Below are 18,545 nucleotides of genomic sequence, written 5' to 3'. Positions count from 1 at the left end.
CCTGGAATTCTCCAGCAATAATGTTGGAGTGAGTTGCCATTTCCTCCTCCAGGGGATCTCCACAACCCAGGGGACAAAGCACACCTCTTGCATCTCCGAATGGCAGGTGGATTCTTTACCACAAGCACCACCTGGGAAGCCAAAATCTATGCTGAGGTAGGTCTTAACCTCCAATACTAGAATCTGTGAATGTGCAATTATTTGGAAATGGAATCTATGCTGATGTAATCAAATTAAGATGAGGTGATATTGGATTCATACAGGAAGTCAAGAGATACCTGGAGTAACAGGAAAGTTTGGCCTTGGAGTACAAAATAAAGCAGGGCAAAGGTTAACAGAGTTTTGCCAAGAGAATGCACTGGTCATAGCAAACAAACTCTTCCAACAACACATGAGACAACTCTACACATGGACATCACCAGATGGTCAATACCGAAATCAGCTTGATTATATTCTTTGCAGCCAAAGATGGAAAAGCTCTATACAGTCAACAAAAATAAGACCAGGAGCTGACTGTGGCTCAGATCATGAATTCCTTACTGCAAAATTCAGACTTAAATTGAAGAAAGTAGGGGAAAATATTAGGCCATTTAATTATGACCTAAATCAAATTCCTTAGTGGCAAATAGATTCAAGGGATTAGATATGATAGACAGAGTGCCTGAAGAACTATGGAAAGAGGTTCATGACATTGTATAGGAAGCAGTGATCAAAACCCATCTCCAAGAAAAAGAAATGCGAAAAGGCAAATGGTTGTCTGAGGAATCCTTACAAATAGTTGAGCAAAGATGAGGAGTGAAAAGTCAGGGAGAAAAGGAAAGATATACTCATCTGAATGCAGAGTTCCAAAGAATAACAAGGAGAGAAAAGAAAGTCTTCCTCAGTGATCAATGCAAAGAAATAGGGGAAAACAATAGAATGGGAAAGACTAGAGATCTCTTAAAGAAAATTAGAGATACCAAGGGAACATTTCATGCACAGATGGGCATAATAAAGGACAGAAATGGTATGAACCTAACAGAAGCAGAATATATTAAGAAGAGGTAGCAAGAATACACGAAACAACTATACAAAAAAGATCTTAATGATCCAGATAACTACGATGGTGTAGTCACTCACCTAGAGCCAGATATCATGGAGTCCCAAGTAAAATGGACCTTAGGAAGCATCACTACGAACAAAGCTAGTGGAGGTGATGGAATTCCAGTTGAACTATCTAAAATCCTAGAAGATGATGCCATTAAGGTGCTGTACTCAATATGCCAGCAAATTTGGAAAACTCAGCCATGGCCACAGGACTGGAAAAGATGAATTTTCATCCCAATCCCAAAGAAGGGCAGTGCTAAAGAATGTTCAAACTACCACACAATTGCACTCATTTCACAAGATAGCAAGGTAATGCTCAAAATCCTTCAAGCTAGACTTCAACAGTATGTCAACCAAGAACTTTCAGATGTACAAGCTGGATTTAGAAAAGGCAGAGAAACCAGAGATCAAATCACCAACATCCATTAGATCATAGAAAAAGCAAGAGAATTTCAGAAAAAACATCTACTTCTGCTTCATTGCCTAGGCTAAAGCCTTTGACTGTGTGGATCACAACAAACTGTGGAAAATTCTTAAAGAGATGGGAATAGCAGACCACCTTACCTGCCTCCTGCAAAACCTGTATGCAGGTCAAAGAACAACAGTTAGAACCATACATGGAACAATGGACTAGTGCCAAATTGGGAAAAGAGTATGTCAAGGCTGTATATTGTTACTCAGCATATTTAACTTATATGCAGAGTACATCAATGTGAAATGCTGGGCTGGATGAAGCACAAGCTGGTATCAAGTTTGCCAGGACAAATATCAATAACCTCATTTGCAGATGACACCACCCTTATGGCAGAAAGCAAAGAGGAACTAAAGAGCCTCTTGATGAAAGTGAATGAGGACAGTGACAAAGTTGGCTTAAAGCTCAACATTCAGAAAACAGATCATGGCATCCGGTCCCATCGCTTCATGGCAAATAGATGTGAAAACAATGCAAACAGTGACACTTTATTTTCTTGAGCTCCAAAATCACCGCAGATGGTGACTGCAGCCATGAAATTAAAAGACGCTTGCTCCTTGGGAGAAAACCTATGGCCAACCTAGACAGCACATTAAAAAGCAGAAATATTATTTTGCCAACAAATGTCCGTCTAGTCAAAACTACGAGTTTTCCACTAGTCATGTATGGATGTGAGAGTTGGACTATAAAGAAGGCTGAACACAAAATAATTGATGCTTTTGAACTGTGGTGTTGGAGAAGACTCTCAAGAGTCCCTTGAACTGCAAGGAGATCAAACCAGTCAATCCTAAAGGATATCAAACCTGAATATTCATTGGAAGGACCAATGCTGAAGCTGAAACTCCAATACTTTGGCCACCTGATGCAAAGAGCCAAATCATTACAAAAGACTCTGGTGGTAGGAAGGATTAAAGACAGGGATGACAGAGGACAAGATAGTTGGATGGCATCATTGACTCAATGGACTTGAGTTTGAGCAAACTCTGGGAGATGGTAAGAGACAGAGAAGCCTGGTGTGGTTCAGTCCATGGGGTCACAAAGAGTTGAACACAACTGAGCAACTGAAAAACAACTGCAGATGTCTGCACATCACTAAGCTCTCATGTACTTTGGATTTAAACAGAGCATTTTGGAATGCATGTCATGTCAGAAAATGATATCATACACTGAAATAAATGTGGACATAGATTCCATGATATGGAAATTGGGTAAGATATAATTAATAGAATAAATGCATGGTATAAAAATATGGGGATTGATATCAGATAATAAATGTCATAAGCTAAACATGATTCATAAGCTCCATGAGTATTGGAGCCATGTCTAATTCATCTTTACATTCTATACAGGACTTGATATTAATTGATTATTTGTTGAGGTAATGTGCTTGCCCCTAGGAATTGTTCTACATCCGTTAAGTGGATCTATAATTTATAATCAGGCAAGAGGCACATCTTCAATGAATGTGGACAGAAGTGGGTTCTCTGAATACTTATCTTCTACAGACTCCATATGAGATATACATAAAGGACTCTTCGAACAAATGTGCTTAGCTGCAATGTAAAACCCATTTTGCTTCCAGTGTTTAACTGAAGTGTACATAATGCAAATAAACATCATTCACTATCTCAAGACCAATCTTGCGCGACCAGGGAAAATGTTCTAATGTGGTCTGTGTTAAAAGTGCCCCATGCTTTCACAGAATACACTTTAGCATTATCAGTTCAGTCACTAAACTGACTGACTGACATAGTCGCCTCCGCCTCTTTGCGACCCCATGGACTGCAGCATGCCAGGCTTCGTTGTCCATTACCAACTCCCAGACCTTGCTCAAACTTATGTCTATCAAGTGGGTGATGTCATCCAACCATCTCATCCTCTGTTGTCCCCTTTGTCTCCTGCCTTAAATCTTTCCCAACATCAGGGGCTTTTCCAATGAGTCTGTTCTTTGCGTCAGGTGGCCAAAGTTTTGGAGTTTCAACCTCAGCATCAGTCCTTCCAATGAATATTCAGGACTAATTTCCTTTAGGATTAACTGATTTGATCTCCTTGCAGTCCCAGGGAAACTTTTTCAAGATCAAATTTTTTATTTCTTTTTGACTCCCTCTATTTTTGTCTAGCATTGATTTTTCACTCTTAACTTTGCATTTCTTTCCTTCTACTTACTTTAAGATCAATTTTCTCTTTTTCTAGCTTTTCGTGGTGGAAACTCAGTTCACTAAAAAGGGAACTTTTCTTCCTTTTTATAGTATATTCATTTAAAGATATGTTTTCCTCTAATTATTGCTTTAGCTGTATTCTAAAAATTCTGATGTGTAGGGATTTTTATTATTGCTCAGTTCCAAATATTTTATAATTTTTCTTTTGATTTCTTCCTTGATGTATGGGTTATTCAGAAAAATATTGGTGAATTTCCAAATGTTTAGGCACTAAAAATACCTTAATGATTTCTAATTTGATTCCATTTTGGTCAGAGAACACATTTTGGATGATTTCAATTCTTTTAAATATATTGGAACTGATTTTATGGTACAGAATATATGTTGCAGTTTTGGATATATACTGTTCAATGCATATCAAAAATGTCATATTGGCTGCTCAAATCTTTAATTAAAAAACTAAATCTTTTGTTTTTTTTTTACTCTATGTATTTGATCAGTTACTAACAAAGGAGTTTAAATATCCAATGTGATTATGGATTTGTTTAGTTCTCCCTTCATCATCTCTTTTTCACAAACTGTATATTACTCTCCCAGGTATGCTAATTTCCAACTCACTCCTGAGTCTTGTCCCTCAGCAGTGTGTTTCTAAACATTAATGAGTTTAAGCTTCCTTCCCTTCCTTACTGACATAGAGTGTTCCATACTATATCCCACTTAAGATACAACATAAAGAATTCAGTAGACTTCCCAGCAATCCCACTGCTGGGCATACACACCAAGGAAACCAGAGGTGAAAGAGACACATGTACCCCAATGTTCATTGCAGCACTTTTTACAATTGCTAAAACATGGAAGCAATCTAGATGCCCATCAATAGACAAATAGATAAGGAAGTTGTGATATATATACACAATGGAATATTCCTCAGCTATGAAAAAGAACACATTTGAGTCAGTTCTAATGAGGTGGATGAAACTGGAGCCTTTTATACAGAGTGAAGTAAGCCAGAAAGAGAAACACCAATCCAGTATATTAACGCATATATATGGAATTTAGAAAGATGGTAACAATGACCCTATATGCAAGACAGCAAAAGAGACAGAGATGTAAATTACAGACTTTTGGACTATGTGGGAGAAGGCGAGGGTGGGATGATGTGAAAGAATAGCATTGAAACATGTATATTACCATATGTAAAATAAATGACCAGTGCAAGTTCAAAGCATGAAGCAGGCACTTAAAGCCGGTCCTCTGGGACAACCCAGAGGGATGAGGTAGTTAGGGTGGAAGGAGGGGGTTCAGGATGGTGGGACACATGTACATCTGTGGCTGATTCATGTGAATGTATGGCAAAAACCACCACAATATTGTAAAGTAATTAGCCTCCAATTAAAATAAATAAATTATTTTTTAAGACTTCAGTAAACTTCCAAGCTGAAAATTTCCTCCTTTGGATAAAGTAGTTTCTTTTTGCTTTAAACCTGACATAGCTCATAACCACTTACTGAGTATGTGCAGCAGGTGAAGATGTGTTTAACCCACTTGGTTTCTGTTCAATTGCTTGGCTAGGCCAGTGGTTTCAGGTTGTGGCCAAAGAACTGAGTGGACTAAATAGTCCCCTCTGCATTATGCTCATATGCCTCAACTCACAGACCCAGAGTATACCCAGAGTATATTAGAATTCTGTTTTTGATTGTATGTAAATCTTCCTTTGGGATAACAGATATTTCTAGGGACTTCTGCTCTTGGAAGATGACTTTGTATGTGGAGATAAATGACTAGCACTGTGAATATAAACAGATAAAAACAAAGCACAGCCTCCATTTAGCATATCCAAGCTTCCATTGTGCAAGCTTAAATGAACAAATCTCCTAAAGAGGTAACTTATCTCTAAATTGAGAGTGCATGAGTAGGGAGAGGCCTTAGCAAGTGTCTATGTATATTCGATGGCATTTATATAGATCACATTAGAAGGTTCATCTTAATAGTTGCCTTTTGATTTTCTTCCATAAAGTTGAAGGGTAAGTAAGCATATTTTTGTCACAGGGAAGAATAATGACTTTTAGCAATAGCTTTTTGATTAGTACTAAGGCTAATCTTTTTTTCCAGAGGTGCACAATTGTCAAGGACATCATCACTATTGTATTGTCCTGAAGTACTCAGTAGGAAATTTGGGACCCTAGAACGCTTTCTTTGCATGAAATCAAGTCTCCTGGAAAGATATAGGCAACTGGTAGTGAAATGGAGACTGAGGTCTTCTGCCAATGTTGTATTCTTCCTTCATTACCACTTTATAATGGAATGCAAGAACAGTGCTTTACAGTCTATGCTGAGAACAGCATGTATTGACCTTTTGTCAGTACTTCAGTCTCATGTTCTGTTTACTGTTGAGATATAGTATAGCTATTGACAGGCAAAAGGAACTGCCAAAGATAGAGCATATATTATTAAAGCAGTTCATTTTCTCATCAACAGTTTATGTCTTGCTTTGGATAATTGGTGAGGTCTTGGAAGGAATTAGTATAGTATCTGGGAATGTGTGTGCCAAGAGAATATCCAAACATTGAATTAGAAAAGAAATGTACTCATTTATGAGGGGACTGAGCAATGTGAATGGCATGCACATAGAAACTGAACTCTGAGATCATTCACATACAATTGGCCTATTTATTGCTCTTTGTCTATAAGGCTGACCTAGGGTCATTATGTTTCTAATGTTACACCACTGCCTATAGCAGATGCTACTCTTTTATTATCTATCATCACCCTGCGTAAACTGGAAAAAAAAAAAAAAGATTCTATTACTATTCAGCAGCCTGGGGATGTGTCAGAGGAAATAATTGATCAAATGGACATTTTACTTACATGGCCAAAATCTGTACAGGAGGAGGTGGGACTCAGGGACTAAACCAGATATGCTGTTTCTAGATGGTCCCAAGCACCTAGATATTCCTATGGGATTTAAGCAGCCCCGTGTTATATCCCTGGTATGTGCTGTATAAAACTACATTTCTACTTAATTTCATTTTCACTGTGTATGGATTCACTTCCAGGTGGTTCAGGGGAACACATTCACATTTTATAGAGACATGTGGCATTCTGTGGTTATGGTCTATTCCAATGTTCAGGAATTTCTTTCTAAAATAATTATTTTGATTTCATTTTATATAATCATGACTCCAGCAGAGAATAATCTTTCACCTATGGTGGTTCAAATGAATCCACTTTAATGGAGATATTTCTTAGAGATGAAAAGCAGGATTATGAGAACCAACGATGGAGTTTGAGACACCCAGAGACTAGCAATAGCAGGAAGTCATTACCATCTTTAGGGCTGAAAGGTCAAAGGCGGGGAGCTCCTGGAGCTCCCCCATAGCTGTCATTGTGAAGGAAGGGGACTGCTGCCAGTGAAGCAGTGCAGAAGCCAGGAAGAGGTTGCGAAGAAACATGACTCTTTCCTCTATAACCTCTATAACCTCCCATCCCCCAGTGCCTCCAATGGACTAAAATCCATCCCAAAGAGGCAGCAAGGGAGCAAGTTTCCATACCCAGTACACAGCACAAGCCGAAAAAGGTGTAAAGTGGATTGGGGGACTAATTAGCATTCAATGAGAGGTCACTGTTTTTGCATAGAAGCATGAGGCAGGAATCAAAGCACTTGAGACTATCCCACGCTGCCATCACGTTATGGCCGGACAACTCCAACTCTATCCTAACCAGGCTCCTACATATACACTTGCCTCCATCCAATCAGAGGACCGCTGATACCTGAAAAATCAGTTCAAAACAAATCTGCCACATCCTGTCCTCTGCTGCCCATTCACCTCTCAGCATTTAACCCTTCAATGGATTCCACTTCTTTTAGGACAGAAACTGAAAGCCTCCCAGGGCCTGTGGATCTGGGAGTTATGCAAAGGTTTCCATGAAGTGACATTTGAGATGAGATCGGAGAGACACAGAAACATTAACTAAAACAGTGGGAAAAGCAGGAAAAACGTTGCTGGAAGATAAAACAATGTTTCAAAGGTTCTGACTTAGGTAGAAAGCAAAGAAAGTGAGTAAGGCTAGAATGAGCTGAACAAGGGAGAGAATGGAGCAAGATGCGATTAAAGTATGATATTGGGACCAGATCACATGGAGCACTGCAGGTCTTAACTCAGCACTTTCAACAAATAGTCATAAACAATGTTGAAAGACATATTATGTCCCTCCAGCATAGTTTAGGCTGTTAATATGAGATAAGACACATGCATCAGTATATTTCTGGGTACTTGATCAGTTATGAATTTATTATTGGGTCCCCATGCAAAAAAACATACAACAACTAACTCTTAGTTTATATTGGCTTTTCATGCATTTTACAGGTAAAGCAATTGATTTTAGAATTGTATGTTTAGGTTATGCCCTTGAAATGCCTGAGCTGAAAATCATTGGTAGTATTATTCATGCATCACAGAAACTGTGTTTCTGTCTAAGAAATGAAAAATATGCTTCCCCAAAAACTATGTTTAAAAAACAACTTTTTACTAGCTTGCATTTTTCTTCCTCTAAAACTCACATTTTCCTGGTCTGAAAAAGAATGCAGTTGTCAGGAAAAAGGTGTGAGCATGAATGCATAATATTTTAAATTATTCCAAGTAAATGGTCTGGATTTCACAGAGGAAAACTGTCATATCAGGAGCAATGCTGTGTGCTTCCTAAGAGACCATTCTAAACACATAAATATAAACCACATGTTTGATGTGGTCCGTGAAGTTCTGGATGGCAGAATATTTTTGTAATTGACTTAGCTATGTTCAGAGAGGCAAGAGTTCAGCCCCATTGCTGCATCCCTTATTAAGGCTGTTTCCACACAGGTGATAGGGAATATATGTGAGGGAAATACCTGAGAATTTTGCTGAGTTAATTTAGTCAGTGACACAGTTATTTTCAACATTCTAAGAAGCAAACAAAGACAGAATTCCTTTAGTCCACCTATTGGAGTGGAGAGAAATGTAGTACATGGAAATGAGGGAAAGTATAGGAAGTGCCTAGCATGATGAGAATAAATATGCAAATTCCTACAGGACACACTTTGTCAATATTAGTTCCTTCTTTATTCCATGTATTGAGGTGCTCAAGTTGTCAGGGAAATGCTGATTACAAAAGGACAGCCACACAGAGGGACTTATAGGGAAATGGAGTTTGTTCCCTTTATTTGTATTTCTTCTCAACTGGGCTTGGAGGAGACAAGACAGAAGGATTAAAGGTTCAAAATTAGAAGGTTCAGTGGGTGACAAGAGAGGCTGTGGGAAAGAAGGAGAAAGGTAAGTGCTTAAAAGTGTGGCACCTCCTTCAAGGGTATAGGTAGGTAGTGAAAAGGCAGAACAGAGCAGCTGTAAACTTTTGTTGAATCAGTAGTACCTTATTTCCCATTGGAGTCTTGCCCAGGATCCTAATGTATTAAAAAGATAAAAGAGGAAGTTTTGTGATTCTATAAAACTCAGTTCTGTAACTGTTATGCAAACAATTCTGTAGTGACGCAGCCATATTAAGCACAGCACAACGGCCAGAGGAAATTCCTAGCCAAGAGTCTAAGGAAAATTGAGTTGTTAGAGAAAAGTTTTTAATTGAAATTTATGAAGAGAATTTCCAATTGAAATTTACTTAATTTGGATCTAGGAATGCCTTGCTTTAAACTTGTATCTTTCATTATTTGCTAATTTCCATAGATCACATTTCTAAATTACTTGGACGTAATTGTTGCTTAAGCAATTTCAGTGCATTTTGTTAAATATTTTATTTTATAGGAAAAAGACTGGATATTTTGTTAAATTATTTATTTTATTGAAAAAGAAAGATAGATCCTGAAATTGCTTACTTAATATACTATTAAAACTAAGTTTTCTAATAGAAAAGGAATGGTAAATAAGTCTAAATCTTGCCTTTGAGATAGGTGTTTTTATATTATTTTTGCTAAAAAGAAAAATTGCTAACAACATGAGAAAAATTAAGGAAAGAGTATACTTTGCTATTTATTTAAATTCTATTTAGATTGACAACAGTGGTTTTTGGTTTTGGTTTTTTTTTTTTTCTTTTTTTTTTCATTTATTTTTATTAGTTGGAGGCTAATTACTTTACAATATTGTAGTGGTTTTTGCCATACATTAACATGAATCAGCCATGGATTTACATGTGTTCTCCATCCTGAACCCCCCTCCCACCTCCCTCCCCATCCCATCCTTCTAGGTAAGGAAACTATAAGCAAGGTGAAAAGACAGCCTTCAGAATGGGAGAAAATAATAGCAAACGAAGAAACAGACAAAGGATTAATCTAAAAAATATGCAAGCAACTCTTGCAGCTCAATTCCAGAAAAATAAATGACCCGATCAAAAAATGGGCCAAAGATCTAAACAGACATTTCTCCAAAGAAGACATACAGATGGCTAACAAACACATGAAAAGATGCTCAACATCACTCATTATCAGAGAAATGCAAGACAACAGTGGTTTTGAATAATTTCAATTGTCAGCTAATATTATCGAATGGAATCCCCCAAATACAGTATTATCAACAAAACCTGTCCTTTCCAGCCCCATGTGAATGAGTGTCACACTGATGCCAGGCTATGTTGGAAAGCTGAAGTAAATATAAGCCTATTAGTTAAAAAGCAAAGTGGGTCCATCCACATCTCTACAAATGACCCAATTCCATTCCTTTTTATGGCTGAGTAATATTCCACTGTATATACATATCATATCTTCTTTATCCATTCATCTGTTGATGAACATTTAGTTTGTTTCCATATTCTGGCTATTGTAAATAGTACCTCAATAAACAGTGGAGTATATGTATCTTTTTTTTTTAAGAAAGGAAAGGGTAAAATAATGTTTATTTATAGATTATAGACCTGCAAAACTAACAAAAAATCATTGAAAAAGCTGCAAATGCACTTAAGAGAACTTAGTAAAATCAATTTATAGACAGCAATAGCTTTCTTTTTTTTTCATTTATTTTTATTAGTTGAAGGCTAATTACTTTGCAATATTGTAGTGGTTTTTTTTCATACATTGACATGAATCAGCCATGGATTTACATGTGTTCCCCATCCTGAACTCCCCTCCCAACTCCCTCCCCATCCCATTCCTCTGGGTCGACCCAGTGCACCAGCCCCGAGCACTTGTCTCATGCATCCAACCTGGACTGGCGATCTGTTTCACACTTGATTATATACATTTTTCGATGCTGTTCTCTCAGATCTTCCCACCCTCACCTTCTCCCATAGAGCCCAAAAGTCTGTTCTATACATCTGTGTCTCTTTTTCTGTCTTGCATATAGGGTTATCATTACCATCTTTCTAAATTCCATATATATGTGTTAGTATACTGTATTGGTGTTTACCTTTCTGGCTTACTTCACTCTGTATAATAGGTTTCAATTTCATCCATCTCATTAGAACTGATTCAAATGCATTCTTTTTAATGGCTGAGTAATATTCTATTGTGTATATGTACCATATCTTTCTTATCCATTCATCTGCTGATGGGCATCTAGGTTGCTTCCATGCCCTGGCTATTATAAACAGTGCTGTGATGAACATTGGGGTATATGTATCCTTTTGAATTATGGTTTTATCAGGGTATATGCCCAGTAGTGAAATTGCTGGATCATATGGTGGTTCTATTTTTAGGTTTTTTTTTAGGGAACCTGCAGAGTAGAAACAGACACAGATGTAGAGAACAGACCTGTGGGCATGGAATGGGGGTGGGGCAAAGGGAGGGTGGGATGATTTGGGAGAGCAGCATTGACACATATACACTATCCTATGTAAAATAGCTAGCTAGTGGGAAGCTGCTGTAAAGCACAGGGAGCTCAGCTCAACAGCTCGGCGCTCTATGATAACCTAGAGGGGGTGGGATGGATGGTGGAAGGGAGGCTCAGGAGGGACGGGATATATGTATACATATGGCTGATTTGTGCTGTACATCAGAAACCAACACAACATTGTAAAGTAATTATACTTCAATTTAAAACCAGTAAAGTGGGGATAAAACGGTCAGACAAGAAGTATTTTGTTTTCCCACTACCAAATCTACCACCCCTCTGTACATGTTCCTGTATAGTTTGCTTCCTACTTCCCGAAGAAGTAGAAATGGCTCTGTGATGAACTAGGACTGTAAGTTGAGTTCTGGCCAACAGAATGTGGCCAATCAGATATATGCCAAGGCAGATAAGAGTTTGTGTACATGTCCCACACTCCTCTCTCCAACCTCTATGGCTGGCAGTCATGGACTTATTGGCATCAGGGCCTTTTCCAATGAGTTGGTTCTTTGCATCAGGTGGCCAAAGTATTGGAGATTCGGCATCAGGGCTTCCAGTGAATTTTCAGGACTGATTTCCTTCAGGATTGACTGGTTTGATCTCCTTGCAGTCCAAGGGACACTCAAGAATCTTCTCCAACACCACAGTTTAAAAGCATCAATTCTTCAGTGCTCAGCTTTCTTTATAGTCCAACTCCCACATCCATACATGACTACTGGAAAAACCTTAGCTTTGACTACATGGATCTTTGTTGGTAAAGTGATGTCTCTGCTTTTTAATATGCTGTCTAGGTTGGCCATAGCTTTTCTTCCAAGGAGCAAGCGTCTTTTAATTTCATGGCTGCAGTCACCATCTGCAGTGATTTTGGAGCCAAAAAAGTAAAAATAAAGTCTGTCACTGTTTCCATTGTTTCCGTATCTATTTGCCATGAAGTGATGGGACCAGATGCCATGATCTTAATTCTCTGAATGTTGAGTTTCAAGCCAACTTTTTCACTCTCCTCTTTCACTTTCATCAAGAAGCTCTTTATTTCCTCTTCACTTTCTGCCATAAGGGGTGGTGTCATCTGAATATCCATGGTTATTGATATTTCTCCCTGAAATCTTGATTCCAGCTTATGCTTTATCCAGCCTGGCATTTCACATGATGTACTCTGCATATCAGTTAAATATGCAGGGTGACAATATACAGCCTTCATGTACTCTTTTCCAGGTTTGGAACCAATCTGTTGTTCCATGTCCAATTCTAACTCTTGCTTCTTGACCTGCATACAGATTTCTCAGGTCAGGTGGTCTGTTATTCCCATCTTTTAAAGAACTTTCCACAGTTTTTTTGTGATTCACACAACAAAGGCTTTGGCACAGTCAATAAAACAAAAGTAGATTTTTTTTTTTTTTTCTGGAACTCTCTTGCTTTTTCAATGATCCAGTGGATGTTGGCAATTTGATCTCTGGCTTCTCTGCCTTTTCGAAATCCAACTTGAACATCTGGAAGTTCACAGTTTATGTACTGCTGAAACCTGGTTTGGTGAATTTTAAGCATTTCTTTGCTAGGGTGTGAGATGAGTTCAATCGTGCAGTAGTGTGAACACTCTTTGGCATTGCCATTCCTTGGGATTGAAATGAAAACTGACCTTTTCCAGTTATGTGGCCACTGCTGAGATTTCCATATTTCCTGTCATATTGAGTGCAGCACTTTCACAGCATCATCTTTTAGGATTTGAAATAGCTCAACTGGAATTCTATCACCTCCACTGGCTTTGTTTGTAGTGATGCTTCCTAAGGCCCAGTTGACTTCACATTCCAGGATATCTGTTGCTAAGTGAGTGATCACACCATCGTGGTTATCTGGGTCATAAAGATCTTTTTTGTATAGTTTTTCTGTTTTTTCTTGACACCTCTTCTTAATATCTTCTGCTTCTGTTAGGTCCATACCATTTCTGTCCTTTATTGTGCCCATCATTGCGTGAAATGTTCTCTTGGTATCTCTAATTTTCTTGAAGAGATCTCTAGTCTTTCCCATTCTATTGTTTTCCCCTATTTCTTTGCATTGATCACTGAGGAAGACTTTCTTATCTTTCCTTTCTATTCTTTGGAACTGTGCATTCAAATGGGTATATCTTTCCTTTTCTCTTTTACCTTTTGTTTCTCTTCTTTTCTCAGCTATTTGTAAGGCCTTCTCAGACAACCATTTTGCCTTTTTGCATTTCTTTTCTTGGGGATGGCTTTGATCACGACCTCCTGTACAATGTCACAAAACTCCATTCATAGTTCTTAAGGCATTGTCTATCAGATCTAATCCTTTGAATCTATTTTTCACTTCTACTGTATAATCATATGGGGTTTGTTTTAGGTCATACTTGAATGGTCTAGTGGTGTTCTCTACTTTCTTCAATTTAAGTCTGAATTTGGCGATATAGAGTTAATGATCTGAGCCACAGTCAATCAACTCCCAGTCTTGTTTTTGCTGACTGTATAGAGCTTCTCAATATCTGGCTGCAAAGAATAAAATCAATCTGATTTTGGTATTGACCATCTGGTGATGCTGTAAAGAGCAATATTGCATAGGGACCTGGAATGTTAGATCCATTAATCAAGGCAAATTGGCAGTGGTCAAGCAGGAGATGGCAAGAGTGAAAATAGACATTTTAGGAATCAGTGAACTAAAATGGGCTGGAATGGGTGAATTTTACTCAGATGACCATTATATCTACTACTGTGGGTAAGAATCCCTTAGAAGAAATGGAGTAGCAATCATAGTCAGCAAAAGAGTCCAAATATAGTACTTATGGAAAATGTTGAGACATTTCAAATAACTGTGGGAGTTAGAAAGTTTGAGTTTGTTTTGGAAGATCAGAAGTTGAATTGCAGTCTTATTGGTATTATGCAGTATTGGAAGTAGATTTAATTCATGAGACAGTAGAAGCTGACCTGGAGTTTGAAACCTTACTCTTAATGGTGGCATTTGGAAGCTTGAGATTGATGGCACCAAGCATAGGAAGAGAAGAGTCTATGGATGCAGACCAAACCTTGGACAGTAACCACAACTTAGAGGAAGTGTCAGAGACGAAAGCCACTGTCACTTATTGTGGGTTACAGATATTCTCAATCAGTTTACTTTTTCTGCTTGACTACCAAAAAATCCAAAATTAATGTGGTGCCAAAATAAAATAGTTGCCTTATCCCGTGTAGCTGATAACATCTTTCTCTTTCCTAATGATTTCAGATTTTTTAGCTTTGTTTTATTTCTCTTTTTTACCTGAAACACTATATTTCAGGTTGACACAAGCCTTTTCTGATAATAGGCAGTATATAAATGAAAGATGAAGAAAAGTAAGTAACATAAAACCATGTGAAGAAACAGTTCAATGAAAGTGAAATCCCTAATAGCTTCAGATACCATAGGGATACAGGATATTGCATTGCATTTTGCCTATTGAGAAGCTCTGTGACTTGAGAAGTAAATTAAATGTTGGAGAAACTTGGAGTTTGGGGTGAGACCACCAAGAGAAGGGTAAAATGTGTAATAGGGAATCAAACATAAATGAATAAAACATCACATATAAAAATCTCTTGGAGTTCTACCTTAAGAACCTTGTTTTCATAACATTAAACACTTGAATAACATTCCATATGTATGAGGCAGGTGTCTGGCCCCCTAACTACATTTGTGATAAGGCCTGTTGTGAGGAGAGACTTAGAACTAGAGATATAGGAGAACAAACAAACTTTCCATGCGCTGCTTATGTTCTCAAGATCGGCCAAATAGAAAAGTTGGCAGGCCCACATCTCCAGGACCCAAGCACACAGGTAGAAGAAGCCTGTTCTAGAGGGAATTTGTATGCTTCCTCTAGACACTACTACATGAAGCTTCACGGAAACAAAGAGAATGGTATTACAAAGACATATGATTATAGAAAACAAAATCGGACAAGAAAATCCTTTTTGCATTCCCTCATTAACAATCACCAGAGTGAGTGGCTTAAAGATATACATAGACCAATAGAACAGAATAAAGACCACAGAAAGAAACTCCCACATATATGGCCAACTAATATTTGCTAAGAAAGTCAAAGATACTCATTGGTGGAAAAGATAGTCTTATTAATTATCCTTTTTTGATAAAAACTCACAGTTGTTTTGGATATGACACAAAAAGCACATGCAACAAAAGCTAAAATAAATCAGTAGGACTATATCAAACTAAACATCTTCTGCATAGCAAAAGAAATGATCAGCAAAATGAAAAGGCAACCTATAGAATGAGAGAGAATATTTGCAAATCTGATATCTGATAACAGTGTAATATCCCAAATATGTAAAGAACTCATGTAACTCAATAGCAAAACATCCAAATAATCTGACTTTTAAAATGAGAAAAGGACATGAATAGACATTTTTCCAGAGCAGATGAACAAATGTCCAACAAGTACATGAGAAAGTGTTCAATACCACTAATCATCAGGGAAATGTAAATAAAAACTACAATGAAATATCACCTTGCACTTGTTAGAATGGCAGATATAAAAAAAGACAAGAGACAACAAATGTTGGCAAGACTATAGAGAAAAACAAACTCTTGTTCCATGTTGGAGGGAACATAAGTTGGTGCAGCTACTCTGGAACACTATATGAAGATTTCTCAGAAAATTAAAATATAAGTACTATGTGATCCAGCACTCCAACTTCTGAGTATATATACAAAGGAAATGAAGGTGGGATCTTGAAGAGGTATCTGGACCACCATGCTCATTGAAGTGTTACTCACAATAGCTAAAATATGGAAATAACCTACATGTCTGTCTATGGATAAACTGATAAAGAAGATGTGATATTTCAACCCCTTAATGCCTTAGGTTTATGTTTTATTTTCTATCTGAAATACCCTTTAGAGTAAAGGAAAACTAGGAGTTTTTTTTTTTTTTTCTATTCTCATAAATATGGAAGTCTTGAAGGGAATTGGTTTAGAAGTGAATTTTGATGATACATTCCATTTGAATTATGTTGAATTTGACATCTGACTGAAATATCCTAAGAGATGGTGTCCTGTTACCACTAATTAGCTTAATTTCTTTTAAGATACTTGAACCACATTTCTCTTTAGTCAGGATATTTCAGCCATGTTATTAACTTAAATGAGATTAACACTGCATCACAAAATGGGACTTTATCTTCAGTGTTAGTCTTATTCTCTTGTTCACTTATTTATGATCTTTAAAAGTACTTCCTAGTTTTGACAATCTAATATCTTCATAACTGTTATGTTATAAACATGTCATCAAATGTTTTATGTGCCAGCATAGAATAGAAAAAAAAATAAGTCTCTTACCTTATGGAATTTATATCTGAAATTTAGAAGTGTGTAGGGAGATATTTATTAGGTCACCAACTTCTTAGAGAATTTCATAAAAGTATGGATTCTCTTATTTTAAATGTACACTTATAGGCAGACACAACTGTACACACATAAGTTTAGGGGATATTGTGAGAACCCTTATATCTGTATTTTGACATTTTGAGAGTCCATGTGCTTCGATAATCAATCTTCCGTGAAGGGAAGTTATATAAGTCTCTCTTCTGCCCAAAAGAGTTCTGTAAGTTTCATTTTTCTCAATACGGCCCACTTTGGAAGCTAATTATTATGATTTGAGTTAATGTGTGTAAAGAACTTATGTTGTTGTCATTTTGACAATTTACAAACCTCATACCCTTCCAAGCTTTGTGATTCCATCAATAGCATTGTACCCTTGGATGTTCTTAATTCTAAGTAAAGGATGTCTTTAATTATACATTGTGTACATTTCATAAGATACAAGAATAATTGTAACTATTTGGAACATTTCGTACTGATGTCTTAAAATAAACCCCAAGTTCCTTTAGATACTACAGACAAAGTGACATGACAATACATGATGATTCTTTTTAATTTTGAAAATAATCCTGAAATATTACTCGTATTCACTCAACAAAACTCAATCTTTGTTCTATTTTGACACTTATAAATATGTTTTTGCCTCATATTGTATACACTCTGCTCTGTAAATTTAGCAAAATCTATTGGATGAAATAATTCAATAAGGACTTCACCTGCCAACAGAAATGTTGATTTCTTTTTTTCCTCCACTACAAGAGTCAAGAAAACCTATCAACTTATCTAAATAAGGTATCATAGATGGCACTAATAAATATCACAGTAATCATTGAAGAACTTCTATGTGTTTCTCTGTAAAGATGCGTGTGTGTGTGCACGCAAATGTGCACACACACGCACTCAGTTGCTCAGTCGTGTTGGACTCTTATAGACAAAGCTAATATTTTCTCCAAGTCCTAGGAGCATCATGAAACTGAATGATTCAGATAGAACATATGTCCTTTAATACTGAGGCAAACAAAATATATTAATGACAGATTTTGACTTTGAATTTTCAGGGATTTTAAAGTCCTAGTGAGAATAATTTATTGTGTTTTTCCATTCTCAATCTATCAAACTGTGTTGTAATAACAGTTTAGATACATAAGTGTTTAAAAACCGTATATCTGATGCTCAGAAAAAAATTACACCTCTAACAGTCAAATATTTATTAGTGATTCTTTTTGTATTTGTTTTTAAATTTAACTTAACAGCATGTGTGTGTGTGTGTGTGTGTGTGTGTGTGTGTGTGTGGAATGTGGACTTTGGTAGCAATACTGAATTGTACTAAATCTTCAGTACAAAAATATACTATCATCTCATATATTCTCTGTATGATTCAAGTCATGGAGGTGCTTTAATGTCAAATGTAGATTGTAAGAACCCAATAGTGGGATCTTAATTGTTTACTGTGTAGCCAACAGCTCAAGGTTATCTAAATCAGTCATTTTAAAGGGCAAAATAGCTAACTCTACAAGACCTAGTAAACTTTCTATAAGGGCAGGGAACTATTCGAAGTTCTCTCCTTTATCTCAGAATCAGATTCTGAACATGATCTGCTTTAAAATACATATATATATTAAAGATTTACCTAAAGATTAAACAGAAATCTAC

Source organism: Muntiacus reevesi, chromosome X (genome assembly GCF_963930625.1).
Source record: "Muntiacus reevesi chromosome X, mMunRee1.1, whole genome shotgun sequence".
Taxonomy (NCBI): domain Eukaryota; kingdom Metazoa; phylum Chordata; class Mammalia; order Artiodactyla; family Cervidae; genus Muntiacus; species Muntiacus reevesi.
The sequence above is the reverse complement of the archived record's forward strand: the minus strand, read 5'-3'. Positions refer to the sequence as shown.